The 15,819-nt window shown below is 38.1% G+C and overlaps 1 long non-coding RNA gene across 1 annotated transcript; it reads left to right on the top strand.

Moving 5' to 3' along the window:
• Positions 1-145: 145 nt before the first annotated feature.
• On the top strand, positions 146-2,061 carry LOC135970251 (uncharacterized). Its single transcript, XR_010585848.2, has 2 exons — positions 146-284; positions 1,909-2,061. It is a non-coding gene; the product is annotated as an uncharacterized lncRNA (long non-coding RNA).
• The last annotated feature ends 13,758 nt before the right edge of the window (positions 2,062-15,819 follow it).

The following is a 15,819-nucleotide window of genomic DNA, read 5'->3' as shown; positions in this document are numbered from 1 at the left end:
GGCGGAAAACCTCGGACCCCGGGAGCGTCTTAGCAGTTTGAGGTTCTAGAAAGCGTTTAAAGTGTTAGGAGAAACACCTGCGGGTGAAGACAGGTGTCAGCGGACTCTTGGAAGAGAGGAAGTGATATTTCTTTTCTTATGGGAAATTTTGGGATTGAAACCTGAAGAGGAAGCCGGGCTATCCTCCCAGAAGAAGCTCCTTTCGCACAAATTACTCGTGGGTGAAAGTCTTAAGTCGTGATTAAAACAAATGCCTTTGAAGTGCTCGATTTATAGGCAGTAACGTATCCTTACTTTCTCTTACCGCTTTTATAGGGATTTCCGTTAGGCAGTTTGCTGACAGTATTTTAGGTGGGGAAGAAAAGTCATGAATGGAATGCCCTAAAAGCTTATTGCACAGAGGAAGGGAGGCAAGAGTGGAATGAGAGAATGACAAATTCGGAGGCGACAATAACTGAATAAGAGAAATCTATGAAAACACCGGAAGTCTGGCACGAGGCCTTAAAACCTTCTAAGCAGGCTTGAACTACCAACGAGGCTTTGAAGTATATGTGTTAGAACTTTCGGGTGGGCGGGAAAGATAAGGAATGTTATGTTTGCCGGACCACCTGGGAGATTCCCTTCTTAACTTAGAAGCTATCCTACGTAGTGGTTCGTGTCCTCCTGTGAGTTTTTCCTGTTTCATCCTCATAACAAATGCATTAGGTTTGTGACAGGCAAGCAAGTCCTCAGAATAATTATACATATATTTGAAAAGATAATCTTTCAACATTTGAAATTCTGTGACACTCTGTATTGAACTCATTAAGATCTAATTGTAGCCAGTTCTGTATCTCATTTACCGATCTTAGAGCATGACAGTTCCTCCTGGGATATCAAAGAACAGAACTTTACTTCTGGGACGGCACTAATCCAAGGCTTGACAAGTCCCAGCAGGTGATAGGTCCCATCTAGTGATAGTTAGAATTTAACTTGCACAAGATTAACTAGAGTTCAGGCCAGAACAGCTGAAGAGGCAGTTTCCAAATCTTATACATTTGCCCTCTTGCTCTTTTCCCAATATCAGATGAGGACAAAGTAAGGAGAAAGCTTTTCTTCTACAGTGTAATAAAGCTCCTACTCGAGTGCCCACCATCCATACTCTGGAGGCTAAAAACAGTCATTCCTAAGTGGCAGTCTTGTAGCATTTGGCATTTAGGGATGCTTAGTCTGGACTTAAGGGAGCCTACTCACTGGATTTAAGTTTACTTTTGTTATGGATACCCATGGAATGCTAGCTTGTCACATAAAACCTTAACAATATCAAACATCACTTGCCGTTTAGAATCATTCGCAAGAGTATGTGGCTTATGAATAACTCATTTTGATATAAGATGGAAGCAATTGTATCAGTGATTCTGCCTAGAAGGAATTAAAAAGCAAATTTTCATCAGGAGCAAGCATGTTCTTTGTAAGACAAATGTGCACTGAGGCTAACAGAATTTCAGGAGTTACTTTTGCCCTATGGCAAGATTGTTCTCCATACTTAATTATGTTACAGTATCATATCCTGAACCCTGTGTCCTGCTCTATTCGATGAGCTGTCTCCTTTATGAATTTTTAAATAATGAAGTCGTGGTTCACAAAAATGATCATAAATCCATTTAAGGCAAAGATGAACTCCAAAGAATATTAAACTTATGCAAACTTAGTACTTGACAGGGCTTTGGAAATTAAACTCTAGCTCCTTGTTGTACAGATAAAGAAACTGAAGCTTAAGTGACGTGCTCAGAATTACTTGGTTAGGGACAAAACTTGGGCTAGGACAAGGTTGCTAATTCATATGATTCTAGGAAAATGCTTCCTCTTCCTGCTGCCTTCTCTTTGCCCCAAAAGCAATGTATTTTTTTTAATTAAGATTAATTTTAGGATTCACTTCCATTGAAGACCAACCATGAGGACTTCAATTCTGATATAGCAAGTGATATAGATACTGTGAAAATAATTCAGTGTCATCAAACAACTTTTGATGTAGTCTTTTATCCAAACAAGAAATGAAAAGCAATAAATTATTATAGCTATGTTGTCTCTTTGTCTTCCTTTCTGTTAGAAGTGTATATCAAAAAGTCAATATTTACCCATATGATACTTTGAGTTTTAGTAGAAAATTGTCTTCCTTGTGACCTGAATAAACCACTATTTTATTGATAGCATACATACCTGGTCAAAATAATTTCACAGTTATGTGCACAGAGCCTCTAGCCTTTTCCATGTATGGCTGAATTGGTCCACTATGCATCAAAACGTCATCCATGGACCTAGGCTATTCTCCCTTGTACTAGCCTCGCAGAACCATTGGCTCCCTCCTTCCAGCAAACTCCAGAGTTAGCTAGTTCTATATCCCATGTACAGGAGTGTCTCCTTCTCTTCACATGATCAGGACACACCATGAGTTGGTTATTTCCTGCCAGTATTTAGTCTCCAACTGTACCCTACTTACTTCAGGGTCAGATTAAAATTTACCACGCATAATCTAGTATAATAGACTTACGTGTGGTCCCCATCATTGACCTCCTAAGTACAAGACTCCCTTTTCTGAAACTAAAAACTGGAAATGCTCTTATGGATCAGCCATCCAGGCCTCTCAGAAGGGACCTTAAAGTCTGCCCTTTTCTTTCTAAAGTTAAAACTTAGAATCCTCATCTTCCTCACAGAGTAGGGTGAAGAATCATGGAGGTAGTTTTGGAATAGCTTTGAAGCACCTTGTGTCTGCCACCTTCCAGCGCTGGGAACTTAGGGGCTTAATTGGACTTATAGTTTCATGTGGCTGGGGAAGCCTCACAATCATAGTTAACTCTAGAGTCTGCTGGAAGGAGGAAGCCAATGGTTCCGCTAGCCTAGCAAAATGCAGAATAGCCTAGGCAAATTGCTTGACCTCAGCCTCAGTGTCTTTATCTGTTAAATAGAGATAATACCCAAATCACCAATGTGAAAATTAAATGGGATAATGTGGTGTGTGCCTGGCACATGGAAAGCATCTCATAAATGATAGTTATTCTTTGCAATTATGGTAATGATAAATGTAAAGCATTTTAACTGCTTACAAGTATTCTAATTCAAATAACTTAGTAAAGTCTTGGCATTGTGCTTGCCTCTTTTTCCTACTCTCCACTCAAGTGGAGACCTGGACTTTTGCAGAGGACATGAGACTGGGATTTCCCCAGCTATCTTGTGGCTACCCAGAGAGGTAATGGGCAGGAAGTGAATGCCAGAGAGGGTACAGACCTAGTGGCAGAGCCAGGAACCTCTGGTATTGGGAAGCCTGAACTATGTGAAATTCCCTTACAGTAAGATTAAACATTGAGTAAGCACCTTGGCATAGGAAAAGAGCCAGGTTGATTTTTTCCCCACTACTTTCAGATCTGGGACAAGGGTAGGGGAAAAACATAGAAACATGAGGAATCAAGAGGTGCTTTCCTCTTTCACAAATTCTCTACTCCACTAAGTAAAAACCCATGTTTCTTTAAATGCTTGTTGTTTATATTGTGGTAAACACAAATTGTGCCCTATAGAGTTTTTTTTTAAAGCTTATATTTATTAATTATAAATTTATGTTTTAAAATGTTTATTGTGTAAGGTTTAGAAAAGAAAAAAACTTAAAATACCTATAATCCTACCCTCCAGAATTTATTTTTAACATTTTTGTGTATCCTATTTCTTCCCATAAACCAATAACTTAAAAAAAACTGGAATCTTAGTATATATACTGTTTTGTGGCAATCTTTTTTACTTAATTTGTTATGAACATACGAACAATGTCATTTAATATTTTTCTTCAGTGTATAATTCCATTACATGAATGTTCGTCCAGGTGGTATGTCTCACAGTCCAACCGATTCTCTACTCTTGGGCATTGAACTTGTTTCAGTTTCTTAAAAAGATTCAGTGATTTAAATGAGCTGCTGCTTTCTCTAAATGATGGGGCTCTGGGAATGTCTACTGAACCAATGGCAATGCCTGCTGGCTCCAGCCTTTCTTCATGGAGACTGATAAAGTGGCCAGGAATTCTTTTCTCTATGCTCTGATATTACAAAGCTAAGAAAGGTGAAGATAGTAACCTGATAGCTACTGAAGGGTTTCCTCTTATCCTCTGTCTCCACAAGGTTTTCTATTCTTTAACCTGAAGAAAAGGTGTTTAGCTGAGGAGCCAGGGTGGGGAGGTGATATGGAGGGAATGGCGGATGGAAATCAGAGTTTGTATTAGTCCATTTTCATGCTGCTGATAAAGACAATTTACAAAAGAAAGAGGTTTAATTGGATTTTCAGTTCCATGTGGCTGGGGAAGCCTCACAATCATGATGGAAAGCAAGGAGGAGCAAGTCACATCTTACATGGATGGCGGCAGGCAAAGAGAGAATGAGAATCAAATGAAAGAGGTTTCTCCTAACGAAACCATCAGATCTCGTGAGACTTATTCACTACCATGAGAACAGTATGGGGGAAACTGCTGCCATAATTCAATGATCTCCCACCAGGTCCCTCCCACAACAGTGGGAATTATGGGGGATATAATTCAAGATGAGATTTGGGTGGGGACACAGCCAAACTATCAGAGCTCCATCAGTAAATCCTCACAAAACTCCTGGCATATATGTCCCCATTTTCAGATGAAGAAAGTAAGACTGGGAGAGATAATTTGTCTAAGACTGCACAGCTAGTTATACAACTGGAGTTTGACTCCTAGCCTTTGTTCTAAGCTCTTCTCACCATGCACTGCTACTAAAATCTTATGGAAATAACTTCATTCTTCTTTTCTTTGGAGAATTTGTTGTCAGTCATCTAAGATGTATTTATCTGCTCCCTAAAAATAAAAATTAAAAGACCCCTCCTGACTGTCCAGGAGTTTCTTCTGCCTATGGGCTTCCCCAGTCAGCTAGCTCTTGGGTAAAAGACCATATCCTCATTCTTTGATGAAGACTCAGATAACATAGCTTTTCCCCTACATACTTGCTTATTTTCTTAAATAAGTGACCTCACCGTATATGTTGGAAGGTCAAACTCATAAAAGGAAGTCTTTATAAACCCTGCATCAACTTAAGAACATTACACACATATTTGTTTCCTTAGCTTTGGGGATTTATGAAATATTTTCTATATAGCAATAAGTCTATTTTTCTGGTATGGTTTATATACTGCTTCTGACATAAGTTCTAGAAGAAGCTTCTCAGAATTGTTGACACCCATGAAGCATCATTGAAATGGGTGTGTAACCTCATAATATAACACATAGAAGGCAGTGACACTTATGTGAAAGTGAAATTTCTAGAATGTCTCATTAAAGCCTCTTTACACAATCTAATCAAAATCTGTATCAATCAAGGTATATGTTTTAAATATTTTTTCCATCCTCCTCATCCTATTCACACACACACCACACCCCTACACACTACCAACACCTTAACCCAAGCTACCATCACCTCTTGCCGGTATTTTCTCAGTAGGCTCCTAACAAGTCTTTCTGAGTCTGCTTTTACTGTCTTCTAAGCAGCCAGGGGTGGGTGATATGGTAGAATACCTTAGTGATTGTGTCACAGGTCACCCCCTACCACTCCCTAGCTTAGAACAGTGGCTTCCCATTGCTCCTTATAGCAACCCTTCCTTCTCCTTATGATCATTTGGCCTTCACGCATGTGTTTCCCCTACCTAGAATGCTATATCCTTCCCCTCCCTCTCTTCTTCCTCCCTTCCCAACTCCCTGCCCCTTAGTCTAATGATTCCTATTCAACTTTGACAATTGAGTGGTCGTTTCCCTAGAAAAACTTGATCCTACCTGGATTATATCTCCTAGGTGAATTACATGTTTTCAAGGCACCATGCACTTCTTTATAGAACTTTACACAAATGTACTTACACTGTATATGATCTGTCTCTCCATTGGTCTTCAAGCTCCCTAAACATATGGGCCCTGTTGCTTTGGTTTACCACTTGTCCACAATGTCTGGCATTAGGTGCTTAATTAATATATGTTAATAAATGAATGCATCAAAAAAGGAATAGATTAAATTTCCTCTTTTTTTTTTTTTTTTTTTTGCTAAATAGTACTTATGTATAGATTCACACAAATAAATAAGTACATGTCTTTTTAAAAATGTTTATGCCTTTAGACCCTAGGAGTTTACAATAAAATGTGATATGTATATATAAACTTATAAGAATAATGTTACATTTTATGTGTGGACTGAAAATGTTAGCTCTGAAAGAAACAGAAATCATACAGCTCAACTCCCTTATTTTATAGTTGAGAAAATAGAGGCTCAAAGTAGACGAAAGAATTGCTTAAGTACAAAAGCAGTTAAAGCACAGAATGAGAATCGAAGTTTCTTATATATAGGGTAAAATCAACCTTCTTGATTGTTTTCTCTTGTTTTCTTCCAGAGAAAAACAAATGTAACATGCAACTGGGAGGCCTTCCTAGGGCAGTGAAAGGCTGGTCCTAGCAGATAAGGTTTCAGGGGCTGCACTAGGTAGAGAAAGGCATATGATTACTTAGTCAAAACAAGTGCCAGGCCACAGATGCTAGTCTGGTGAGATGACATGAAGCCTAAGGGGTCTGAAAAACACAGAGGGAAAAAATTTTTAAGAAATCTAAAACAGTACAAAAATCACAACAGAGAATAAAAGGCAAGCTATTTAAAGATGAAATCATCTCAAGCTTCTAAACTAAGCCCTTCTATGTAAAATACTTTTTCTCTGGGTGTAAGCATTTTGGAGGCTACCTGAGATTCTAAGGGGCACCCTTTCTAAAAATGTTCTCTACTGGCTTTGAGAGCTGTTGTTTCCATAGCAACTTCTAGTTGTTATTTTATGTCTAGAGAGAGGCAATTTTTTTCCTAAAGATCTATGATTCCAACATGAGTGAGATAAAGTTCTTTATGTTTCCCATTTAAGTACTCACAGAATCCTTACAAAATCAATTTAAGAAATAGCTTGACTGGCTTCATTTATTAGTAACTTTTGAAATAAGGAATAAAGAGAGTAAATAATTCATTACTTGCTTATATCATCAGTCAGTACCAACCACTAAATTCCAGTCTCTGCCAGGTGAGTGTCCTAACTAGTTTCTGATGTTGTCACTCTGTGAGGTATCAGATAAGAGGAATAGGTAAATTGCTGTTTGCAACCAGAGGCTGTAAAAATCAGATAGGGAAGAAAAATCACTCTCATGTGATGTTCTGTTTACTAAGTTACGATTTATAAAGTGAGTAATGGCAAAGGCTTCAAAGCTTGATGATTCGAAGTAAGATGATGTTTAGATTGTTAGGGTCCTGGATCACTCTATCACAGCCAAAACAAAGAAAGAACTGCAATGCCAAATGACCTACATGTCTTCACCATCAGAATACCAACAAGTATATAAAGGCCTGACCTTGATATATTGCTAGAGTTTCCCTTCTGTAGATAATTGTTTTTATGCACAGCAGGAAAAGACCTGTGTTCTTAGCTCCAAACCCAGCTATTTTAGGTAAAACAAGAATAAACCAACCTCTAACAAAATATTATGGAAAATGCTTTCATTTCTTTTCTTCTAAAAAAAGGTAAATATAGCATATATACATATTTTTCTCTTTTTCTAAACTCATCTATTTCCTTATGCTTTGCTGTGTCTCTGCCCTCTCTAAAAATGGGAGACAAAGGAGAGAAAAAGGATAAGGAAGAATAATAAGTAAAATCTTCAGAAGTGTACAGGATCTGGTCTCAACCAGCAAATCAATAAGTAACCAATTATTCATTGAATTCTTCCTAATGTTTAAGAACTTGCGTTAGGAATTTTGAAGGAAATGAATTAATATTTTTAGTGCCTACTATAAAAAAGTCACAGTGCCAAGTACAAGAGATATGTAAATAAATTAAACATCCTCCTTGTCCTCAAGGAGCATGGTCCAGTAGGGGAAAGACTAACTCAAGAGTTAATTACGTCCAACAAATACAAGTGCAAGTAGAATGATTAAGGGCTCAGAATATTTTGGGGTGGAAAGGGAGTGCTTAAGTGCAGGGATGTAATAAGTTTAGATACTTGATGGAAGAGGTGAATTCTGAGCAATGTTTAAATATGCACAGAATCCCAGTCAGAATTGCATAGTAGGTTTTCCACAGTAAACGTTCAGCAGTATTAAATAACATAAAAAGAAAATGCCTAAAATATATTCTAGGGTTCGAAAACAATATAAACATTTCTGTGAACCAAAGACAGAATAGAAACACAGAGCCAAAGGCCTGATGTGCTCTGAGACCAGAGGCTGCTGTAGAGGATGCTATTTCCAGGTAGCACAGTCTAGCATGTACTACACTAGAAGGTGGTTGCTTAAGGGATGGGGCTTCCTGTTTTGAAAGAGGCTGGAGATCCTGAACTGCTGCCATTGCTGCCTGGGGCAATGGCATATCTCAACCAACATCAGAAGAAGAACTCAAAGACATTAGACACAGTCTTTCCACTGGAAACTGGCCTGGAAGAAACAGTGGAGCAACTGAAGATACTGGAGCTGAAGTGCTGGAAACCTGGTGGGGTCAGAGGAGCAGGGAAGGCACCCTCTTTGAGTTCATTCTTCTAAGGTGGACCTTCTGGGACCACATTTTTAAAGAAATACGTTGACATAGGTATAAAGACTCTGATAATAGAAATTAGAGGGAGTGGTATGAAAGGAATTCTGTGACTATGGAGAATTAGTCAAGGTGAAGATTACTCCCAACTAGCAGTATAGACTTCCTTGCCTGGCCCCACCCCTAGACTAAATCCTGTGTTATACCCTCTATGTGTCATTTACAGAAAGAGGTGGTATTGGAGCACAGTAACTACTCTGCTGATTTCCCAAGACTGGCGAATTTTTGAAATATTCTATCCATTCTTTCTTTGAAGAGAGACACTTTTTTTTCAACTCAAATACCCTCACTTGTTGCTTAGAAAATACCATCTATCAGCCGGATGTGGTGGCTCATTCCTGTAACCCCAGCACCTTGGGAGCCTGAGGTGGCTTGATCACGAGGTGAGGAGTTCAAGACCAGCCTGGCCAACACGGTGAAACCTTGTCTCTACCGAAAAAAAAAAAAAAAAAAAATTAGTCGGGCATAGTGACATTCACCTGTAATCTGAGTTATTCAGAAGGCTGAGGCAGGAGAATAGCTTGAACCTGGGAAGTGGAGGTTGCAGTGAGCCGAGATCACACCACTGCACTCCAGCCTGGGCCATGGAGCAAGACTCCGTCTAAAAAAAAAAAAAAAAGAAAATACCGTCTATCGCTACAGATACAGATAAAAGAAATGAATGTAGCCTTGAAAGGGAAGTGAAAGCAGGCCTGAATGATAGAAATGTGGTCTGGACTCTTCTTAATTGTTGTCCAAGGGGGCACCTTCCTAGGACCCAAAGAAGTTTAAAAGAAAATGTGGGCAATGAGGACTAGAAAACCACGGAGGTGACACTAGCCTTGGTGAACTCACTATGTGCAAGGTTTCCCACTCCATTTTGTAGACTCGGAAGCTCAGCCCACCATTTTATAAGCTATAAAAGATAATGATTTTATTATTTCTAAGGTTTTTATGATGTATCTCCTTGTTTTTTCATGCACCACCAAATATAAACTCACTATTCCAATCACTGTAAATTTTGAAACCATTACTAAAAAGTGACTTGGTGCCCAGCAATTATCTCCCAGCAATCTCTGATCAACCACTCTTATAAGTTACTGTCATTGAACCAAATGGAAATATTTAATTCAGTTTAATATCTCTACAGATACCCCATTTCATTACTCTTCACTTTACTTCATGCTGCAGATACTACATTTTTCACAAATTGAAGGTTTGTAGCAGCCCTTTGTCAAGCAAGTCCATTGGTGCCATTTTTTTCCAACAGCATTTGCTCACTTTGTATCTCTTCCGCATTTCGATACTTCTCAGGATATTTCAAACTTTTTCAGTATTATATATGTTATGGCGATCTGTGATGAGTTAGCTTTGATGTTACTATTGTATTGCTTTGGTGTGCAATGAACTATATCCATATACTACATCAAAGTTAATTGATAAATGTGTGTGTTCTGACTGCTTGACTGACCAGCCATTCCCCCATCTCTCCCCATTTCCTCAGACCTTCTTATTCTCTGAGACACAGCAACATTGGAATTAGGCCAATTAATAATCCTACAGTGACCTGTAAGTGTTCCAGTTAAAGGAAATCACAAGTCTCTCACTTGAAATCGAAAGCTAGAAATGATTAAGCTTAGTGAGGAAGGTATGTTGAAAGTCAAGAGAGGCTGAAAGCTAGAGCTTTTGCACCAAACAGCCAAGTTGTGAATGCAAAGCAAAAGCTCTTGAAGGAAAGTAAACTCTAGTGAACACAAAAATGATAAGAAAGTGAAACAGCGTTATTGCTGATATGGAGGTTTTGGTGGTCTGGATAGAAGATCAAACCGGCCACAACATTCCCTTAAGCCAAAGCCTAATCCAGAGCAAGGCTGTAACTCTCTCCAATTTTATAAAGGCTGAGAAAAGTGAGGAAGCTGCAGAAGAAAAGTTTGAAGCTTCAAACTAAAGAGAAAAAAGTTGGAAGCTAACAGAGGTTGATTCATGAGGTTTAAGGAAAGAAGGTGTCTTTAAAATGCAAAGTGAAATAGCAAGTGCTCATGTAGAAGCTTCAGCAACTTAGCGAGGAGGTCTAGCTAAGATCATTGATGAAGGTGGCTACACGAAACACATTTTTTTTTTTTTTTTTTGAGACCGAGTCTCGCTCTGCCGCCCAGGCTGGAGTGCAGTGGCCACTAAACACATTTTTAATGTAAATGAAACAGATTTCTATTGGAAGAAGTTGCCACCTCGGACTTTCATAGCTAGACAGAAGTCAATGCCTGGCCTTATCTTTTCTTATATTTCATGGCCTTGATATTCATGAAGAATAGACATTATTTTGTCAAATGTCCCTCAATTTTGAATTTGTCTAATGTGTTCTTGTGATTGAACTCTAGTTATGCATGTTGTGTGAGACTACCATGAAATGATGCTATGTCCTCACTGCATCATATCGCAGGGCTCATGTTGTTGATATCTTGAGTGGTGACTTCGATCACTTGATTAAGTTGCTTTCTGTCAAGTTTCTCCCTGGTAAAATTACTGTCTTTCTCTTTGTCATCAATGTTTTAGGGAAGATATTTTGAAATGATTCAAACTTTATTTCTCCTCAAACTTTCACCCACTAATCTTAGCATCTCTTGATGGAGGATGTCTGCAAGAGTTATTATGGTGGTATTTAGCGATGACTTTTTGTGTTTTTCTTTCATTTTACATTTATTAATTCAAATTCTATCACAAGGAAGAGCTGTCCCATTTCCCCTATTTATTTATTTAATTATTTATATCAGTATGAATTCATGGAAACTTATTGTATTTTATGGCTTATAATCCAATACTATACAGTTGACTCTTGAATAACGTGGGAATTAGGGCCACTGACCCCCATGCGGTAAAAAAAAAATCCACTTATAACTTTTGGCTCCCAAAAATTTTAACTATGTCCAGCCTACTGTTGGCCAGAAGCCTTCCAGAAGACATGTCAATTAACACATATTTTGTATATGTATGATATACTGTATTCTTAAAATAGAGAAAAGAAAATGTTATTAAGAAAATTATAAGGAAGATAAAATATATTTACTATTGATTAAGTGGAAATGGATCATCGTAAATGTCTTCATCATCATCGACTTCACAGTGAGTAGGCTGAGGAGGACGAGGAAGAGGAGGCGTTAGTCTTGCTGTCTCGGGGTGGCAGAGGTGAAAGGAAATCCATGTATACGTGGACCCTCACAGCTCAAACCCATGTTGTTCTAAGGCACACTGTATTTATTTTGCTGCTGTGATTGTTCCAGGTTTGGCAGTTAGGAGCTCCTTTGTGATTGGCTGCTGTGATTTTGTTGGTTTTTGTTTCGTGGAGCATTTTCTTACTCTCTGGCACTATAAGATATTCCAAGCTCATCTTGTTTATTACTTGCTCTAGCCCTGGAATCAGCTATTTCTCCAAGGAACCTGGTTCCTTTTATTGCAGAATGGTGTTTGAAAACCAAAATCTGAGCATTAGGTGTGAAATTGGCTAAAATTTCTGACAATTTCATGTTGGTGAGAATGCAAAGTAATGAGCTTATAGGAATTGGTAAAACTAATTTGGAAAACAATTCGGCATTAACTAGTAAAGTTGTAGGTAAGTACACTTCATGAACCAGTAATTTCATTCCTAGATGAATACCTTGGAGAAACTTTTGCGTATGTACAGCAAGAGTCATATACAGCTTTGTTTATGATAGCACAAAACTAAAAATCACCCAAAAGCCCCAGTAGTAAGAGAACAGATGAATAAAATGGAGTACTGTAAGCTGTGAAAATGAATGAACCACAGCTATGCACATCAACATGGATAAATTTCAGATACATAATTTTGAGCAAAAAAAGAGAATGATTTCATTTACATAAAGTCCAACAATATGCAAATAAACAATGTATGTATTTGTAGGGATGCATAAGTGATAAGGTGATAAAACTGGAAAGAAAAGGAAAATTATCACAAAATCCAGGTTACAGGTTGGGTACGGCATGCAGTTGGGTTTCAGAGATACTGGTAATATTTCTTAGCTGAATGGTGGGTTAATCACATTCATTTTATTTAGATCACATATATGTGTGGAATCTTGTATAATTAAGAAGGAAGTGAAGAAAAAGTAAGGGGGGAGCTAGGGGAAGGGAAAGAATATAAAAAGAGGAAAGCAAGAAAAGAAGGGCAGGAAGGACACAGGAAGAGAGAGAAGGAGGGAAAGATAACCAAAAGAGCACTCCTGTATGTGCTGTTGTCTTCAGATCCGGTGAAGTTCAGATTGTGACACCAAATATATGTGTGTCTTTAGATGAACCACTAAACTCTAATAAGCCTCAGTTTTCACACCAGTTAAATCGGAACAATGTGCTTTGGCCTGTGTAGTTCACACTGTTACTGTGAAGATAAAATTGAATATTTATATCTATTATATGTATATAACAGCACTTCAAAAAGTGTCCTACAATGTAAAGCAAAAAGAAAACTAAGATATCAAGTTATCGTCTTGATTCCTAATGCCAGATATGGTGTATCTCAATATTTACATGTAATTTCATATTCAGTGACTATTTAACTTACATCCTGCTCCTCTCTCAACTAAAATATAAAGAAGAAAGAAGATATTTTGCTATGCCTTTCACGAAGGTTAGTTTGCTCTTCTGACAAAATTTGTAGAAGAGCAGCTTACCCCAAACATTCTGAACTCTCGGGCTGCAGAACCTGAGGTACTCATTCTGGAAGGGTAATGTTGGTCTGCTCTCTGGTGGTCAGAGAAGAAAGCACAGATGAAGGGGTTGTCAATACAGTCTCAGTTTTAAAAAATACATTAATAATGAAGATAGCAGCTACCATTCTTTATTATGTGCCAGGTTCTGTGCTAACTACTTAGTTCTCGTTATCTCGTTTAATCCTCACAACAACCCTGAAAGATATACTACATCACATTAGCCTCATATTTTTAGGTGAGAATCTAGGGTCACAGAGATTTGAAGTAAATGGCCCATGATCACCAAGTGAGTGATGGACAGATTGCCTCCTGAGAGATGTCTGTGGCCAAAAGTCCACACTCAGCATCCACCCCAAATATCTATTGGACAACTGAGCTCTCCTTTGAGATCTTAACGTCTCGTGGTACTTTAATTGTCTCATTGTCCCTCTTCTTCACTTGGAATAATAATCTTCCCTGTATTTTGACCAGACCCCAAACTGGCTACTTCTAGCCTCCAACTTAACTAATTACTGACTCTTTATCTTTTGCTTGCTTTATCTTCTATTCTATTAATTAAATTCATTAATTGATTCTTTTATAGTATGTAAATAAATAGTATTTACACTGTATAGTATAACTATAGAATATTTAATATTTAGCAATCCTTTCATTTCTGAAATAAAAACCTACTTGGGCACAGTGTATTTTCTAAATATACTGCTAGATTCAATTGTTATATATTTTCTTTAGGATTTTTTATCTATTTCTATTTGAGAGACTGGGCTGTAATTTTTTCAATGACTGTTAAAATTTTCAATGACTGTTAGGTTATTCTAACCTTGTGAGATGAATTGCAAAATTTTGTGGTTTTGATGCTTTGACATAATTTGGATATTATTGAAATGATCTACACTCTGAATGTTTGATAGGGTTTTTTGCATAGTCATTCAAGCTTGGAGATGTTTTACAGGGTAGATTTTTTCATATGCTTTTCACTACCTCACCCTTTCCCTGACCTCTGCTGCTAGCTGGTCTATTCCTGTTTCTTATCTCTTCTTAAATCAATTTTGGTAATTTGTGTTTTCTGTATAATCAGCCATTTCATCTAGATTTTCAAGTTTATGGCACAAAAATTTTATGTTGTATTTTCTCACAATTTAAAAATATCTGTTTTCGTTGTACTTATACCCTTTTGCTATTCAGGTTGCCATCCTTTCTTATTGACTGCAGTAACCTCCTGACTGGTCTCCCCACATCCACTACTTTTCTCTATGTATCTACCTCATCTTTTATCATTCCTTGCTGCATCCATCTATAGTCAAAGAGAGCTATAAGATCTTAACTGCAAACCCACAATTAGAGAAAGCTATTGAAGTAGCAAGGTGGTTGTAGTCTCTTGCTAGCAAATCTGTACTACAATTCACAGCTGGGAGCTGTGGAACAGAGCCCTGTGCCTATTCTTGGGTATCCAGAGTTATCGTCGTGTCACTTTCATCTCTAGCTCTTCACACACACACACACACACACACACGCACCTGCCCTTCACTGCTCCCTGCTGTACCCAGCCTAGCTGCATCTATCCAATAAACCCTGCCTCCATAGCTCACCTCTGTTACTGGAGGAAGTGAGGACGTGCTGTACAGGTTATCCTGTAAAAAACAGGTGTGACACCTGATGACCAAATGGGAGTCCACAGTGCTACAAGCAAACCTTCAACCATGTGACAACCTTCACTAAACAAACCACTAAAGAAACTCCAATCCAGTTCTACTCAGGCCCACTCTGAAGGGAGGTGGATAAATCTAGAGATAGTGTGCAAGGTGTCTTGACTGCTTTAAAACTACCCCCAAATCAGCAAAACATATCCACCTTTTAGAATTTCAGACCCCAGCCTGATTCACCTCATGCATGTACACCTCTCTTTCTCCTCTTAACCTCTTTCATCACATATTTACCATTTATAGCTCTCAGACACCATGACTTTGATGTACAAATCAGCTCTTTCTTGGCCTCTAGCTAGATCTGTGTTTCACGTTTACTCCTGAGCAGTATTCATCCTTAGCAACTGAGGAAGTTGAGCTGTATACATACACAATGACTGTGTCCTTGCAATATGAGTTATTTTTTAAACGTACAATTGAGGATGTATATTCGTAGAGAATATGTGCTTCTTTCAACAAACTAGGTTATGTATGAAGTAATCAGTAAAGAAGAAAATAATTGAATCCAAATAGAGTATTTTTTTCTCCTTCTTTGTGGCTTTGCAATGCCATATACTTGAACAATTTTTATTGGCCAATTCAGAGGTGTAGTGTGGTGTAATACACAAGCATGGTCTGGAGTCAGGAGACTTTAGTCTACTCCTATGATCTGTTACACTGGCTGTGTGACCTCAGGATAAGTCTACATGACCTTTGACAATCATTTTAGCATAGTAGCTTTGGATCCCAAAAAGTACATAGGTGTTTATTCTTTGTTGAATAAGCAATATGAAAGAGAT

Source organism: Macaca fascicularis, chromosome 3, assembly GCF_037993035.2.
Source record: "Macaca fascicularis isolate 582-1 chromosome 3, T2T-MFA8v1.1".
Taxonomy (NCBI): domain Eukaryota; kingdom Metazoa; phylum Chordata; class Mammalia; order Primates; family Cercopithecidae; genus Macaca; species Macaca fascicularis.
Note: the sequence above shows the minus strand (reverse complement) of the source record. Positions and strands in the feature narration are given on the sequence as shown.